Raw genomic sequence first — 15,481 nt, 5'->3', positions numbered from 1 at the left:
TGGCTATTGTGGACATTGCTGCTAGAAACATCGGGGTGCAGGTGTCCCAGCGTTTCACTGCATCTGTACTTTGGGGTAAATCCCCAGCAGTGCAATTGCTGGGTCGTAGGGCAGATCTATTCAAACAGTGTTGTCTCCCACTTTTGTCAAAAGTGGACAAGAAGTTGTGGTAGATTGATAAATAATGAATCATGCCCCTCAGAAGTCTTGTCCTGGGTAATCCTCTGCCACTTGGACTCTGGACTTAGCCACGTGCCTTGCTTTGGCCAGTGGAATATCAGCAAATGCAATTCAAGTGGAGGCTTGATGCCTCCACACATGTGTGTGCATTGGGTTTTTCCCTCCCAGAACCCTGAGGCCATAATGGAGAAGCAGACATGAAAGACCATGTGAAGGGAGAGGCCCAGCCATCCAAGCAGAGCCACCAGCAGTGAGCTCTCATTAGGGCAGTGCAACTGCACAGTCAAGCCATAGATCCGGTGGGAAGTAATACATTATTGCTGTTCTAAGCTACTGTATTTGGGGATGGCTTGTATGCAGAAATACATGATCGAAACACAATGTAAGGAAATTGTTCACTACACCCACTTGAAAAAGCAACTAATTAGCAAATAGATAAAAATGTAAGTTTTTGGTGGTGAATATAGCATAATGTATAGAGATGTTGTATCGCTATGTTGTATACCTGAAACTAACATAGTGTTGTGTGTAAACTATACTAAAAAATAAGATGTGAGCTTTAAAGTTGATCTAAGAGAAGATATCCAAACTTTGAGTGAATTTACATCTCTACATAACAGATTCCCAAAGAATTAATAAATGAAACAATATGCACACACATAAACACACACCCCTCTCATTCATAGATTTTCCTGTTTTAACTCTTTAATGACTATACAACTCTCTGACTTCTAGTCTTTTATAAGATCATACAGAATTTCCATGTTGAATGTTTTTAGTATGAAAGGGGCCCCCAGATATCATTTAATATGTGTATGTTTTTTTGTTTATTTTTATTTTTATTTATTGATGATAGTCACACACACACAGAGAGAGAGAGAGAGAGAGAGAGAGAGAGAGAGGCAGAGACACAGGCAGAGGGAGAAGCAGGCTCCATGCACCGGGAGCCTGATGTGGGACTCGATCCCGGGTCTCCAGGATCGCGCCCTGGGCCAAGACAGGCGCTAAACCGATGCGCGACCCAGGGATCCTAATATGTGTATGTTTATGTGTGTGTGTGCATCCAGAAAGGTCAAGTTATTTACTAAGGCCACTTAACTAATTAGTAGTATTTAAAATTTCAAGTCTGGTAATTTTGAGTTAAACCTTCTCTTTGCTCTCTATGTTGTTTAAACTGACAAACATGTGTTCTCGGAGATGTCAAGCAGAGAGAGTACCAAGCAATATGAGAAACCACAGGAAAACCGTGGGTACATTTTTCTGGCATGTTAATTTTACTTGATAGAATTTACTCTGATGCCATTTTTCAAGTTAAGCAAATATAAATATACTGTGCAAATGTAATATTCACAGAAGCCTTAGTTCAAAAAAATAATAAGCCTGCTAGTTCCCTGAGAATAGATTTCTTAATTTTTGTTTTTTGCCACAATGGGTACTTTGGTAGAATATTTTAGAAGCAGTACACTAGGCTGATATCCCTTTGCTTCTGGTGATCTCTCATTATCATCATGGAAGAGAAAGAATTGCATGTGGAGAGGCATTGGAATTGTGAACTTTTCCTTGATAAGTCACTTGTCTACAAAGCATACATGTAGGGACTTGAACCAATTAGATGATCAGTGTGCAACACTGTATATAGATTATCATAAACCATAAATCATTGCTTATTAAACATCCACATTTGTTTCAAGTACCTAAGAAAGGTCTGTGGTTTTCACACTCAGAGATTCTGTTGTAACTAGACTTGGGCGGGACACAGGCACTGGAATTTTTTAACAGCCCTCTACACTTTTTTTCTTACCATTAGGGCAACATGTTTACCATTATACTAGATACTGAAAACAAGAGATCTTCAATTTGTTTATTGTCTTAGAATTGGGTCTTGTTTTCCAAATCTATTTTATAATCTTTCAAATCTTGATAATTAATACACAGGGTAAAAAAATCACTGACAGTTTCCTTTTTATTGAGAATGTCTTTGTACTAGTAGTGAGTGAGGCTAGAAAGTCAAGTCAACAAGTTTAACTTGTGGGGGCCTCTGGGTGGCTCAGTCAATTGAGTGTCTGCCTTCGGCTCATGTCATGATCCCAGGGTCCTGGGATGGAGCCCCACATCGGGCTCCCTGCTCAGCAGGGAGTCTGCTTGTCCGTCTTCCTCTGCCCCTCCCCTCCACTTGTGCGCTGTCTCACTCTGTCTCTCTCTGTCTCTGTCTCTCTCTCTCTCTCAAATAAATAAAATATTTTTTAAAAAAGAAGTTTAACTCCTCATGACCCATCTTAAATATCAGCCATGTCTTGAAGATGCCCAGATGATCTCTATCTTAATTTTGTTTTCTACAATGCCCTCAATGTTATCGTTCTAAAGAAACACACATTGTATTTTGATTGCCCATCTCACAAATGATTAATGTCTGTACCTTTATTGAGAAAGTCTCAATTTCTCGGTCCTATATTTAAAGCCGTTACTGAGAACCAAATTATTCTCCATACCAAAGCCAATAGCCCAATACACCAGTCCTATTGATATTCTGAGCTATGTGCTACACTTCCACTATCTGTAGTTTTGCCAAGAATTTCCTTCTTTTCTCTCTCTCTCCCTCTTCATGCTTCAAAGCTCTAGGCAAATGCTACCACCTCCATTAAAATATCATCAGAATGAGTAGTTCTTCTACCTTCCCAGCATTGATTCACAGCACAACCAGCATTTGCTGCCCTATGGTTTTCATTACAGATATTTATGTGTCTGCCTTCCCACAAGAAGATGATAACCATAGAAAGAAACAGACAAAGGCAATTAGGGGAGAATATTTATCAATCACTTATTTTTTGCCAGCTGCTAAGCTACGTGCTTTCTGTATTTCATACTTAACTTCTGACAACTCTACCAGGTAGGTTCAATCATAAGCTCCATTTTATAGATACAGAAACTGAGGCTTAGAGAGTTGAAATAGCTCACTCCAAGATTAAATAAGCAAGAAAGCTGCAGCTCTAACTTCGATTCATCTCAAACCAGGGTTCAAACTTTTAGCCACTGTGCTCTGCTACTTTGGGTCAACTCCCGATATCCAGGATAATTTTTTATTCATAGAAACTCCAGAAAGTTTATTAAATTAGAGACTTGGAAAGAGATAAAATTTACTCCATTGGCGATATAAACCACCACAACGTTTTCCCACAGACAGACTTATCATACATGTTGTGCACTTCAAAATACAGGCTGAGTTATCTTGGTTGGCATGAGAATGGCAGATGGATAGGTTTCAATAAATGTATGTAATGGGCACAATCAAGTCTGACACAGGCAGGGGCCTTGAGAGAGACCCTTCAATGGCCTTATATAAACTCTCTCTTCCCACAAGACGTATTTAGGTAGGAGGTTAGTTAAATAGACTAAGAGAGTGTGTGTATTTGTGAAGGGCAAACAGTGAGGTCATCCCCTGTTTGGGAAACTCAATTATCCATGTTTGATGTTCCTCCCCTGAGTGCAACATGCTGACCCTAATTGGAATTGCTAGAATTTCCGCATTGGCATTCAAAACATGTTGGGCATATATAACCCCTACCATCACTCTGAGGAAATCAGACTTGGGAGAGATACTGGACAGATCGTTGGTCTCTTCTGCATGTGGCATTCGAACAGGCCATCTGTCATTTATAGTCATGACAATGAACCATGACACCTCTCAGTGCCAGATGTGCTAATTTAGGATTTGAGGGAGAATTACTACTGAACACTGCCATGAGGAGGAAAGGACTTTGGAATAAGTTGTGAGAGGGAAAATCGTCTGAAATTGAGCTGTTTAATGTGTGTTTGTAGAATCTCCATGTGCGATTACAATCAAACCACCTGAAAACAGGGACATTTAGCTTTATGACATCTTAGTACCCTTAAGCTAAATTGTTGTGCTTCCAAAGTAAGTAAATACTTCACAGAATAAAACCACAGAAATAATCCTTCAAGGTTAGTGCCGTCCAATGCAGTAGCCACTTGCCACACGTGATGAATATTTTGGAATTTGGCTAGTCTGAATGGAGATGTGCTGCAAGTGTAAAATACTAGCTTTCAAAGACCCTGTATGGAAAAAAGATGTAAAATAACTAATTAATGATGTTTTATATTGATAACAAGTTGAAATAATAATATTATTGCTCTATTGGGTTAAATGAAAGAATAAAATCAATTTCACTTTTTTTTTTACTTTTTTCATGTGGCTACTAGAAAATTTAAACTTTCTTAATATATAATCCATATATTTACATATAATATAAATATAATTCAAGTTCTGTTTCTGTTGGACAGCTATGGTCTAGATAAAAGGATCTGATTCCAGCAATAGCCTGGGTTTTAACCCTGGTTTCATCGAGGACTAGCTGTATGTCTCTGGGCAAACTGTTGGCCTGCTCTGTTCCTCAGGTTGCCTCGTCTGGAAATGGTGATCATGATACCTCATAAGGCTTCTGAGAAGATGAAACAAGGTCATGTCCACAAAATGCTCCACCCTGTGCATGGCTCGTGGTGAGAGCTCAGTAAAGGTAAGGAATGTTTTAAGCTTTCAGGAGTGGCTTAGACACTGATCATCTCCCTGCCAAGAACACTTGTGTGGTTCTTTTTGCCCCCAGGACTCTAAGCAGGTCAGCATGGCTAAAAGGAAGAACCCACAAAGGCTGACCCCTCCCCAGCTCTCCAGCCTCCTGTCCTACTACACCCCACCTGCGAATTAACCTGCTGCATTCCACTGTAGCTTCTTCAACACACCACATTCTTAGTTGCTTCTGCAGTTTTGACATTGTTAACTCTGCCTCCCAGGTCTATTCTTCCCCTCTCTCGGCCTGCAGAATTCCTTCAGCACCTTTCCCAAGGTTACTTCCTTTGGAAAGCTCTCTCTCATGTTCACTTTCACACTGCAATCTTGAAGAGTTACACGTTGTACAAATGTTCCTGGTACATATGTCTGTTATTGAAAATGTCATACTACATTGTAGTTAGAGGTATACCTGTCAGCCTCCCTCACTCAACCGTGATTTTCTTGAATAACCACACTGTGTGTGTGTGTGTGTGCATGCCCATAACCTAGCACAATTCTCAGCTTGCATTAGAGTCACAGTACAGGTTTGCCAAACTCTTTTTTTAAAGACTCATTTATTTTAGAGAGAGTGAGCACACAGTCGAGGGGCGGGGGGGCAGAGGGAGAGGGAGAGAGAGTCTTAAGCACATTCTGTGCTGAGTGCAGAGCCCGATGCGGGGCTCGATCTCACAACTGTGAGAACATGACGTGAGCTGAAACCAGCAGTGAAGACACTTAAACTGACAGAGCCACCTTGCTGAGCTCTTGATACAAACTGGGCTCACCTATTGGTGGAGTGGTTAATTCTCTGCTAGTGTGATTTGTAGATTCCTAAAATTCCCTCTAACCCCCAAACATATCTCATTTTGCTTTCTATATTTTCCAGCTGTCATGCTCTCTGTGACTAATCCTGACCAATGCAGCCTGAGTAGAGGTGTATCACATCCAGTCCCAGGAAACTAAGAGCAGGTTATCTATTCCATCCTCTCTCATACTTAGATCCACACCGCTAGATGTAAAGGACCCTAAAATGTCAGAGTTGCAAAATAACAGTCACTAGTCCCTGAGTCAGCATTTGGAAGAAAGGAAGGCAAGAGAAGCCCCCGACCCACATGAATCTGTTCCCTGAATGAGGTATCTGCCTTTACTGTGTGAATGCACTGAAATTTAGAGGTTTCTACAGCAGAACTTTGCTCATCCTAACTAATAAACCCAGGATAGGAAACATAACTAGAAAATTTCATCCCCATGATATTCTCTTAATTGCAAATGCTCTTGGGAAGAGGAGTAATACATGAAACTAATGCACTCTGGTGGGATCCCTGGGTGGCGCAGCGGTTTGGTGCCTGCCTTTGGCCTAGGGCATGATCCTGGAGACCCCTGGATCGAATCCCACATCGGGCTCCCTGCATGGAGCCTGCTTCTCCCTCTGCCTATGTCTCTGCCTCTCTCTCTCTCTGTGACTATCATGAATAAATAAATAAAATCTTTAAAAAAAAAAAAGAAACTAATTCACTCTGGTAATCGTAGATTCGCCTTCTTCCCAGCAAAATCCAAGAAACAGATCTTAGATTTTTAAGGAGCCGAAAAGGGGGTTTCTGAGGGGTGATGATTGGGAAGAGGGCATGGGAAGGAATAGCTTGGGATTTCCAGACACCGGAAACAGTCATCATCTAGTTAAGTGGTTAAAAATTATACCAAAGAAAGATAAATTATAAGCCAAAAGGAATTAGTATGCATCACCCGGCTCACTCAGATATATGGTACTGCTTCCTTCTATTTTATTTTATGCTAGATAAAGCTGAGCAGCTGTATAAATAGAAATGACTGGAGCCTTTACGTCTAATAGCCGAACTCATTTTTATGTCTTTTTTGGCCTCTTGATAAAGCTAAAGGATAAAGTCTTTTTTAGAAAGCTTTTATTTTGGATCTGTTAGGCTGTTCTACTCTAAAATGTCATCAATATTCTTTAAGGTATCAAAACCAATTTTAGCAAAAAGCCCCAGGAGTTGACTGTTGCTGGTCTCATAATGGATATCAATTTTTTAAACTGAAAACAACTAAGATATCCTAAAAGCAAAAACAATAACAACCAAAAACAAAACAAAACAAAACAAAAAAACCATAAACCAGCCGACTTTCCTCCCCCAAACAATGGGCTTCATGCTTTTATCACTTCCCACAGTTGTACCCATTCTTCTGAGTTATGAGAGCCCTATCTGAACTGTGGCAATGATAAAATCTTTTTCATCTGGGACTTCTCACATTTCCCAACTCATTTGCCCTGGCCAGAGGAGAGTTTAACCGTAAAACCAAATCAAGATTCACATTTTGATTCCAACAAGCCATATTGACGCGCATGTATATACATACGCATTTGCCAGCTGTCTTCTACATTTTCCAAATCTTTCTATCCTAGGCATACTATTTTTCCAACATGGTTCTGAGGTAAAAAAAATTTGGCCTGGCCTGAAGAGAAGGCCTGCCCTTCGCCCCGTTTTCTGGGAGGTAATCTCCGGGCTCTTATAATGTGCCTGATAGGAGTGTCTTTGTTTGCCTGGGTGCCTTGAGTCGTACTGAATAATCTAGCAAGTGATTTAGGATGAGGGCTGGCCATACCAGAAAAACTGATGTTGTGACATAGGATGTGCACTTTGGGTCATGTGGTGGCAGTTGGCCTAGAGACTAAGATCAACCATGTGGGCAATGAAATAATTGATCGTGGTTATATAATGGACTCTCAATAAAAACTCCAGACTCTGAGGTTTGAGTTAGCTTCCTTGGTTGGCAGTACTCCATATGCAGTACTCACATATCGATACCTGGAAAGTAACATATCCTAACTCCACAGGGAGAGGACAATAGAAGTTTTGTGTTTGGAACCTTCTGGACTCAGCTCTATGCACTTCTTCCCTTGACTAGTTTTAGTCTGTATCCTTTCCCTATGATAAACCATAACCACGAGTATAATGGCTTTCAGTGACCTCTGTGAGTCCTAGTGAACTATTGAAACTGAGGGTGCTTTGAGGAGCCCCCTGAAACGTAGGGCTGGTGTCAGAAACGAAAGCAGCCTTGGAGACTACACCCTCCAACTTCGTATTTTGGCCTAAACTCTTCACAGCGCTAAAATGTAATTGGCAAAGCATTTGGGGGCAGAAAAATCCAGGTTCAAGGGCAGGGCCCACCCGTCACTTACCAGGGTGTGAAAGTGAACAATTTATTTACTCTCTCTGCCTCATTGTCTTCATCTGTTAAGTAGAAACAATACTATCTACATATAAGAGAGTTACTACAAAAATTAAATAAGATAATGTATATGGAATGTCTAAAAACTGTGAAGTTTTATACAAATGTGTCCTTGTCTTGGAAATTATTCCATGTGAAATCAGGCTCCCTTGGATTTACCACTAACTCAAAATTATTTTTTTTTCTTAACACAAACTGTTTTCAAATTATGAGTGTTACATATATGTAATCTCATATCTTATTTCAAGCTTATAATGCACTTAGAAGGAAAGAACATTAATCATTTACTGCAATTATAGGGTATAAACCCCCATATGTAATAAAACAAATATTCCAGTAAAATTAGATATTCCGATTACAGGTATTAGAGGGAAGCCATACAGCCATCAATAACGACATCTAAACTTGTGCAATTATCTCTAGATTTAAAATCTTTATAAACATTTTGACCTGTCCCAGTAATTTTCAGAATTTTTAATATTACCTCATTTTGTAGCAACTTGAAACTAAAAAGAGTGATGTGACCCAAAGCTTCATTTTTCATTTGTTAAACAAATAATTATTGGGCAGTAACTATCTGTTGTGCAATGCACTATTTTAGGCATTGTACTGTTCTACACTGATGGACAGGAAAAGATGCTTGCTCTCATGAAGCTTACATTTTAGGGATTCTGGTTTCATAAGTTTACCATGTAGCTATATATCGTAGAGGTGGTGTTGACAGGATTCTAATGTGGCCTTTCTGAAAACTAGTTTTGTGCATTTTCTTTTTTATCATTCTACTTCAGTATGTAACTAATATAGAGTTCATTTTCCACATGTTGGCAGATCATATCTTTTATTTGTACTTCAATTTATACAATGAAAGAAAGTCTGTGATTTCTGACAAGAAACAGAGAAATTAAAAAGTCTGTATCTTCATAAATCCCATCAGGCTGTAAATGAAAAAATAGTTTTTGAACCAAGAGGAAATTACTATTTGTTTATAGTCCCAAATTAGTAGAAATATATACAACATTCCTGGGGTACCTCACCCTTCTCCCCTCTGGTGACCATCAGTTTGTTTTCTGTAGTCAAGAGTCTGTTTCTTGCCTCTCTCTCTCTCTTTTTTCCCCTTTCCCTTGTTTGTTTTGTGTCTTAAATTCCACATATGAGTAAAATCATATGGTATTTATCTTTCTCTGACTTATTTTGCTTAGCATAGTGCTCTCTAGCTCCAGCTGTGTAATTGCAAATGGCAAGTTTTTATTCTTTTTAATGGCTGAGTAATATTCCACTGTGCATATACATCACATCTTCTTTATCCATTCATCAGTCGATGGACACTTGAGCTGTTTCCATAATTTAGCTATTATAAATAATGCTGCTACAAACATTGGAGTGCATATATCCTTTTGAATTAGTACTTTTGTATTCTTTGGGTAAATACCTAGTAGTGCAATTGCTGGGTTGTAAGTTAGTTCTATTTTTAGCTTTTTGAGGAACCTCCGTACTGTTCATTGGAGTGACTGTACCACGTTGCATTCCCACCAATGGTGCAAGAGGGTTTCCCTTTCTGCACATCTTCATCAACACCTGTTTTTTCTTGTGCTGTTGATTTTAGCCATTCTGACAGATGTGAGATGACATCACACTGTAGTGGTTTTTTTTTTTAAGATTTTATTCATGAGAGACAGAGAGAGAGAGAGAGGCAGAGACACAGGCAAAGGGAGAAGCAGGCTCAATGCAGGGAGCCCGATGTGGGACTCCATCCCGGGCCTCCAGGATCACGCCCTGGGCTGAAGGTGGCGCTAAACTGCTGAGCCACCTGTAGTTTTGACTTGTATTTCCCTGAGGATGAGTGATGTTGGCATCTTTTCTATCTGAAAGAAATTTGATACCTCCCACCAAAGTCACACATAGCAACATAATTCAGGTATTAATTTACCCATTCTACAATGATTTATGGAACATCTATTATGTGCCAAGAGTGGTGCTGGGTACTAGAAATGCAACAGTATGTGCATGAGGAGCAGCCTCTACCTTCTTGAGTCCTACAATATAGATTGGTAAGACAGAAAAGGCCCTCTAAAGGGAAGGAGAGTGTAAGAGGGAAGCAGGGAAATGGGTTGGAAGTTGAAAAGAGATGAGTGTGGAGACATGGGCATGGGGAGAGAACAGTAAGTGCGAGAGCATAGAAGCACTGGTGTATTCAAGACAGCTCAGAAAGGCTGAGCAGAGTGGGCAAAGGGGAAAGATAAGGTGGAACAGGCAAAACAGATTGGCTGCATCTAGATCATGGAAGGCTTCATGAGCCAAGTTTAGGCAACTGGTCTTTGTTATAAAGGATTTAGGAAGCATCAAAGGGTTTAAACGATGCTGATATGACTGTTTGTGTTTATGTAACTGGAGAACAGAGAATGTGCAGGAGGGAAGCAAAACTTCATGGAAGGGACCAGTTAGGAAGCCATGGCAGTGGTCTGGGTCACGAAAAATCATGGCTTGAACCAGGTTGGTGGTATATATGGGGAGAAGATAAAGTTGAGAGACATGTAAGTGGGAAGGTACACAGGACTCAGAAATCAACTGGACGTGGAGGGTGGCTAGCTCAGCTGAGTGGATGGTGGCTCATTCACAGATATGGGAAACTCTGGAAAAGAAATGTGTGTGTGTGTGTGTGTGTGTGAGAGAGAGAGAGAGAGAGAGAGAGAGAGAGAATTTAATGACTCCGTTTTGGATTTATGTTTGAGACATCCATGGAGAGACGACATGACTAATGGGAATATGCTAATTTGTAGCTCACATGAGAGGCATAAAAAATTTTCAAACTACCCAAAGAAAGGAAAGTGTTATAGCCACTAAACAAACTGAAGTGGTCCATATTACTCTTTCATTTGAATTATTTGTCCTCTACCTTCTTCCTGTTTTGATAATTGGATACAAATAATCTGCTCAAACTGATAGGCAATAAGAACATTCCCTTGAGTCCATATTTATTGTTTGCCTTTTGAGAGTGTCAATTTGGACTTAATACCATCCACAGGCTCAGCTGATCCCAATTTAGCATAATCATCCCTGACTTTTTGATGTTCAATCTGTCACGGCATGCCTGAGAGGGACCCTTTTAAGGGTCATCATCTCCAGATATTTAAAAACTGTATGCTCACCAAGATATTCCAGGTTCATTTTCAGTCCTCCCAGCCCAAAGAGAGACATGTGGGTACCAGGGAGAGTACATTGTATGATTTTACAAGGAAACTCAAAGCTGAACAACATGACACACGAGCTTCAAACTACTGGCATAAAGCAGAAAAGTCACTTTTTCTCCAAAGTCTAGGTATTCAGGTATGCTTTTTACCTTTCTCTAGTGTGAGAATTTATTAATCCATTTTATTTATCCCTTCCAGTAACTTCTGGTATACCCTGCCATATTTTACAACTACAAGACAATGTTCTTGATTTATATTGTTCCAAATTTAGAAGTCTTTATTTTCTCTTCTTTCTCTTTTGCGTAAGCATCGTGGAATTGGCACCAAAGTATGAAAGTCTAGATTAGGGGTCAGCAAACTGTAACCCATCAGCCAAATCTGGCTCATTGCCTGATTTTTAAAATAAAACTTTACTGGAATGCATGCAAGCCCATTTGTTTACATGTGGTCTCTGGCTGCTTTTGCACTAAAAGGGCAGAGTTGAGCAGTTGTGATGGAGACTGTCTGGCCCACAAAACCTGAAATGTTTACTATCTGGCCCTTTAAAGCAAAAGTTCGCCATCCCCTAGTCTGAATGATCTCCCTTGTCTATACCTGTCACCGTCAATTGTCTAAAAAGAACAAGAAATCCCAATATCCCTCCAAGAGAACACCAAAGAATACAGAGACACAGGCTATCCAGTAATTTAACTAGATTCCCACAACTTTGTCAGCAATAGCATGGAATGGGTCAATACAGATAATTATAAACCTTTAGGGTTTTCCCAAAGCTCTCTGACTTTTCATTGTTATGGGTCAGCATGCCGTGATTTATTATTTATCATGGGGACCTTAATATTGAACTACAACTTTTTAAAGGCCTTGTGTTTATATACATTTAGCAGATTGATTCTGTCAGGAGCCCCAGTTTTTCACCTGCATTCCCCTTCTTGTGTCCATACCCTTTACCACGTGACTTTGCCATTTCTATTACTAAAGAGACAGAAGGTATTTTTCCATCTTTTGTATCTGAGTTGGTCTTGTGACGTGCTTTAGCCAGGAGAATGTGGTGCAGGCAATAGCGTGCCAGTTTTGAGCCTAGTTCTCAAGAAACCTTGTATGTTTCTGCTGTCTCCCTTTTCTCTGCCTCTGCCATAAAAACATACCCAGGAGGATGAAAGATACATGTAGCATATCTGAATCACCCCATTTACCCAAGCCACAGCCAGCCAAGAGCAACTAACAGTGAGCCATTCCACACATGTGAGTGAGCCTAGCCAAGAATGGGAGAGCCACTTGAACCAACCACTCCAAATGTATAAGCAATAAACACTTAATGTTTTATGCTACTGAGGGTTTTTTTGTCATGTAGCGTTACTATGGCAATAGATAACTGACACGAAATATACTGAAATTGTTTATCTCAGTGTTGTACCAGTCTACCTTTTCAAACACCAACCAAAAGTGTTAAAAAATACAACCACATTGATATTGGGAAATTAGAGACACTTATAAAACTTAATCCCAAGAGTTCAGGTAGAAAAATTTCTATAAATTGTCTGTATTTTATAAGTGCCGACTCAGAAAACACTAGCACATTTGGATTATGGCACATTTCATTTGTAATTCTGTAATCATATTACATTTAAATATCCCCAAATCCCTGTACAGTCAATTCCTCCAACATTTTTGGACATATTCCAAAAGTTTTAATCCACATGTAAAACAAATATGAGAATTTAGCAAATTGTAGCTATAGAATATTTTGATGCGATTGTTCAACATTTTGCAGGGATTTTAGCCCTTCTAATGTTTAATTCTGTATATAATTACTACAGACAAGGAATGATCAGTCATTCTTTTCTAGAGAACTTGGTGAATAGGGCATAATAAGATCTCAAAATGTGAGATACAGCTTTCCCAAATCTAAACAGGTCTACTGCATGTTGAAATTCCTACTTGGAAGGAGCCAGAAGCAAGTAATTTATTTTTAATAGTTTGGTAGTCTGTGTGTTTCAGAATTTATGATTTGCAATAATTTAACCGTGTTGGTTGCCTGCTTGCTTGGGATATGGTAAGAGATTTTCATACTCATGTTTAATTAGCATCTGGTTTCAGGTAGAGGCAACATCTGTATCTGAGAGCCACATGGATTCACTTACAGGTCTCCTGAGGTATCATTCTGTTAATAGCTGCCACTCTGTTCAAGGTTGGGGTGGGGGTTTTATCTTAAATCTACCTTGTGAAAGGATTTAATCCCTCTTCCCTTCTGGGGATCCAATGTCCTCAAAAATTTCTTATTTGAGCTATATTTCTTGTTTGCCCTTCCCTCTCCCAGGATCCCTTTTAATTTGTCTAAGGAAGCTAGAGAATTTTTCTTCTCAAGTATTTTAAAATCAAATTTCATTTAGCCAAATTTCTCTTGGGGAACTTCCCCAATTTTTTTAATCTTTTTTTTAACGTCCCCAATTTTGAATCACCCTTCATTGAAGAGGTGGGGGTGGAGGCAGAAGCCCTTACCCACAGGTCTCCCCCGCCCCCGTGAACTTTCTTACAGTTTCAAGTCAAAATATTAAATGTTCCAGACAGGAAAGAGTAGTTGATCTTTTCCCAAGATTTTAGATCTGGGCTTTTTGCCAGGGTCTTCTTCTTTATCTCAATTGGTTCTGTCCCAAGAAGGTCATCTTTTCTAAGGCAAATTTTTGTCTGCAAATATCAGTTATTTAACACTTTGGTTGCATTGTCTTGAGACCATTTCAAATCAGAGCATGTCTCATACTGGACAGAATTATAAATATAGTTTTGGCTTCTGAGACATTCTGAGCACTGTATTTCATGAGGTTACATGCACATCTCTTGAACAGAATTTTCACAAAGTAATTATTTTTGTTCATTTTTATTATTGGCAGTTTCGTGTCTTAATTAAAAACTTTGATTTCCACTTTGGAATGTGTCTAGTTCACATAGAAAATTATTTCTGAGATCCAAAATTCTGTATGCCATTAAAAAATTGAGGGTGCTCAAATAACATAGCTCCAAGTTCATAACACTTTTTCAGAAGAGGAATTTTAAAAATCCAAAATACAGATTAGTTTCTATACATGATAAATTCATCATAGTTTAACATAATAGCAAGATTTTCAATGTTATTTTTTCCCCTTCGAGATCTGCCTCCTTGGGTTGGTAACAATAAACCTATTTCATCTCCCTTCTTCCCCTCTCTCATTTAAACCCAATTTTACCTAATAAAAGTCTTTCATCAGTCTGCAGGATGCTTGCTTGGGAGGTACTTCCCTCATGCCAGATGTTACCATTCCTAATGGATCTATTCTAGGGACAGTATCATGATTTCAGTGTCAGTTGTCCTTAACAGCCTCATTTCCTCATTTCCTCATTTCCTCATTTCCTCCCAACACCCTCAGTCCTAGGTAACCATTGATCTTTCTATGTCTATGGACTTGCCTATTTCTGACATCCCTTATAAGTAGATTAATGCAATATGTGATCTTTTGTGACTGGATTATTTTATTTAGCATAATGTTTGCAGGGTTCATGCAAGTAGTAGCATGTATCAATCCTGCATCATTTTGTTTTTTAAAGTAATATTCCATTGTAATGATACATCACATCTGTTTATCCATTTTTTAGGTGATAATGGACACTTGGATTATTTCCACTTTTGGCTATTCTGAATAACACTGCTATGAACATTAGTGTACAAGTTTTTGTGTGGACATATATTTTCATGTCTCTTGTGTATATGCCTAGGGTAGAATTGCTAAGTCACATGATAACTCCATGTTTAGCACTTACAGAATTGCCCGACTATTCTCCAAAGTGACTGTACCATTTTATATTCTCACCAGCAAAGTATAAGGATCGCAATTTCTCTGCATCCTCATCAACACTTATTATTTTCTGTCTTTTTGATTATAGCCATCCTAGTGGGTTTAAAAGTGATATAGCTCATTTTGGTTTTGCTTTTGCAATACAATTTTAATATCTTTATCAGCTACAATTTAGAATGCAAGCACCGAAGTGGATGCAGAAACCTAATAGAACTTCCATAACTTTTGTGGACTTTACTTCAGCTTTGTACTCTTCTGCCTTCCAAGTCCTAAGTCAGCTTGCATTTTCTGAATGGCTTGTGGTTGGGTGGGGCCAAGTGACTAGCTCTGGCCAATGAGTTGTGCACCTGTCACTTCTATGCCAAAGCATTCAACTGCTGGTACAAAACCATCTTTCCCTTCACCTTGACAGTCAACAAATTTCAAGATTGTGACATCCTCGACAGCTTGGGTCATGGGCCAAGGGGACATTCAGC

The 15,481-nt window shown here is 39.3% G+C and overlaps 1 protein-coding gene across 14 annotated transcripts in view; it reads left to right on the top strand.

Moving 5' to 3' along the window:
• The window catches only part of FANCB (FA complementation group B), a 459,601-nt gene that overhangs the window by 362,220 nt on the left and 81,900 nt on the right, over nt 1-15,481 (top strand). For 12 of the 14 annotated variants that reach the window (XR_005386142.1, XR_005386146.1, XR_005386147.1 and 9 more), the window contains one exon: nt 4,594-4,712. The exons of 1 other annotated variant lie outside the window; for it this stretch is intronic. The gene's annotated coding sequence lies outside the window, so the exon portion shown is untranslated. Of the gene's footprint in view, nt 1-4,593; nt 4,713-5,630; nt 6,102-15,481 lie in introns of those variants that run through there. One more of the 14 variants, XR_005386148.1, reaches the window with a different exon arrangement.

The sequence above is a fragment of the Canis lupus genome, chromosome X (genome assembly GCF_011100685.1).
Source record: "Canis lupus familiaris isolate Mischka breed German Shepherd chromosome X, alternate assembly UU_Cfam_GSD_1.0, whole genome shotgun sequence".
NCBI lineage: Eukaryota > Metazoa > Chordata > Mammalia > Carnivora > Canidae > Canis > Canis lupus.
The sequence above is the reverse complement of the archived record's forward strand: the minus strand, read 5'-3'. Positions and strand labels throughout refer to the sequence as shown.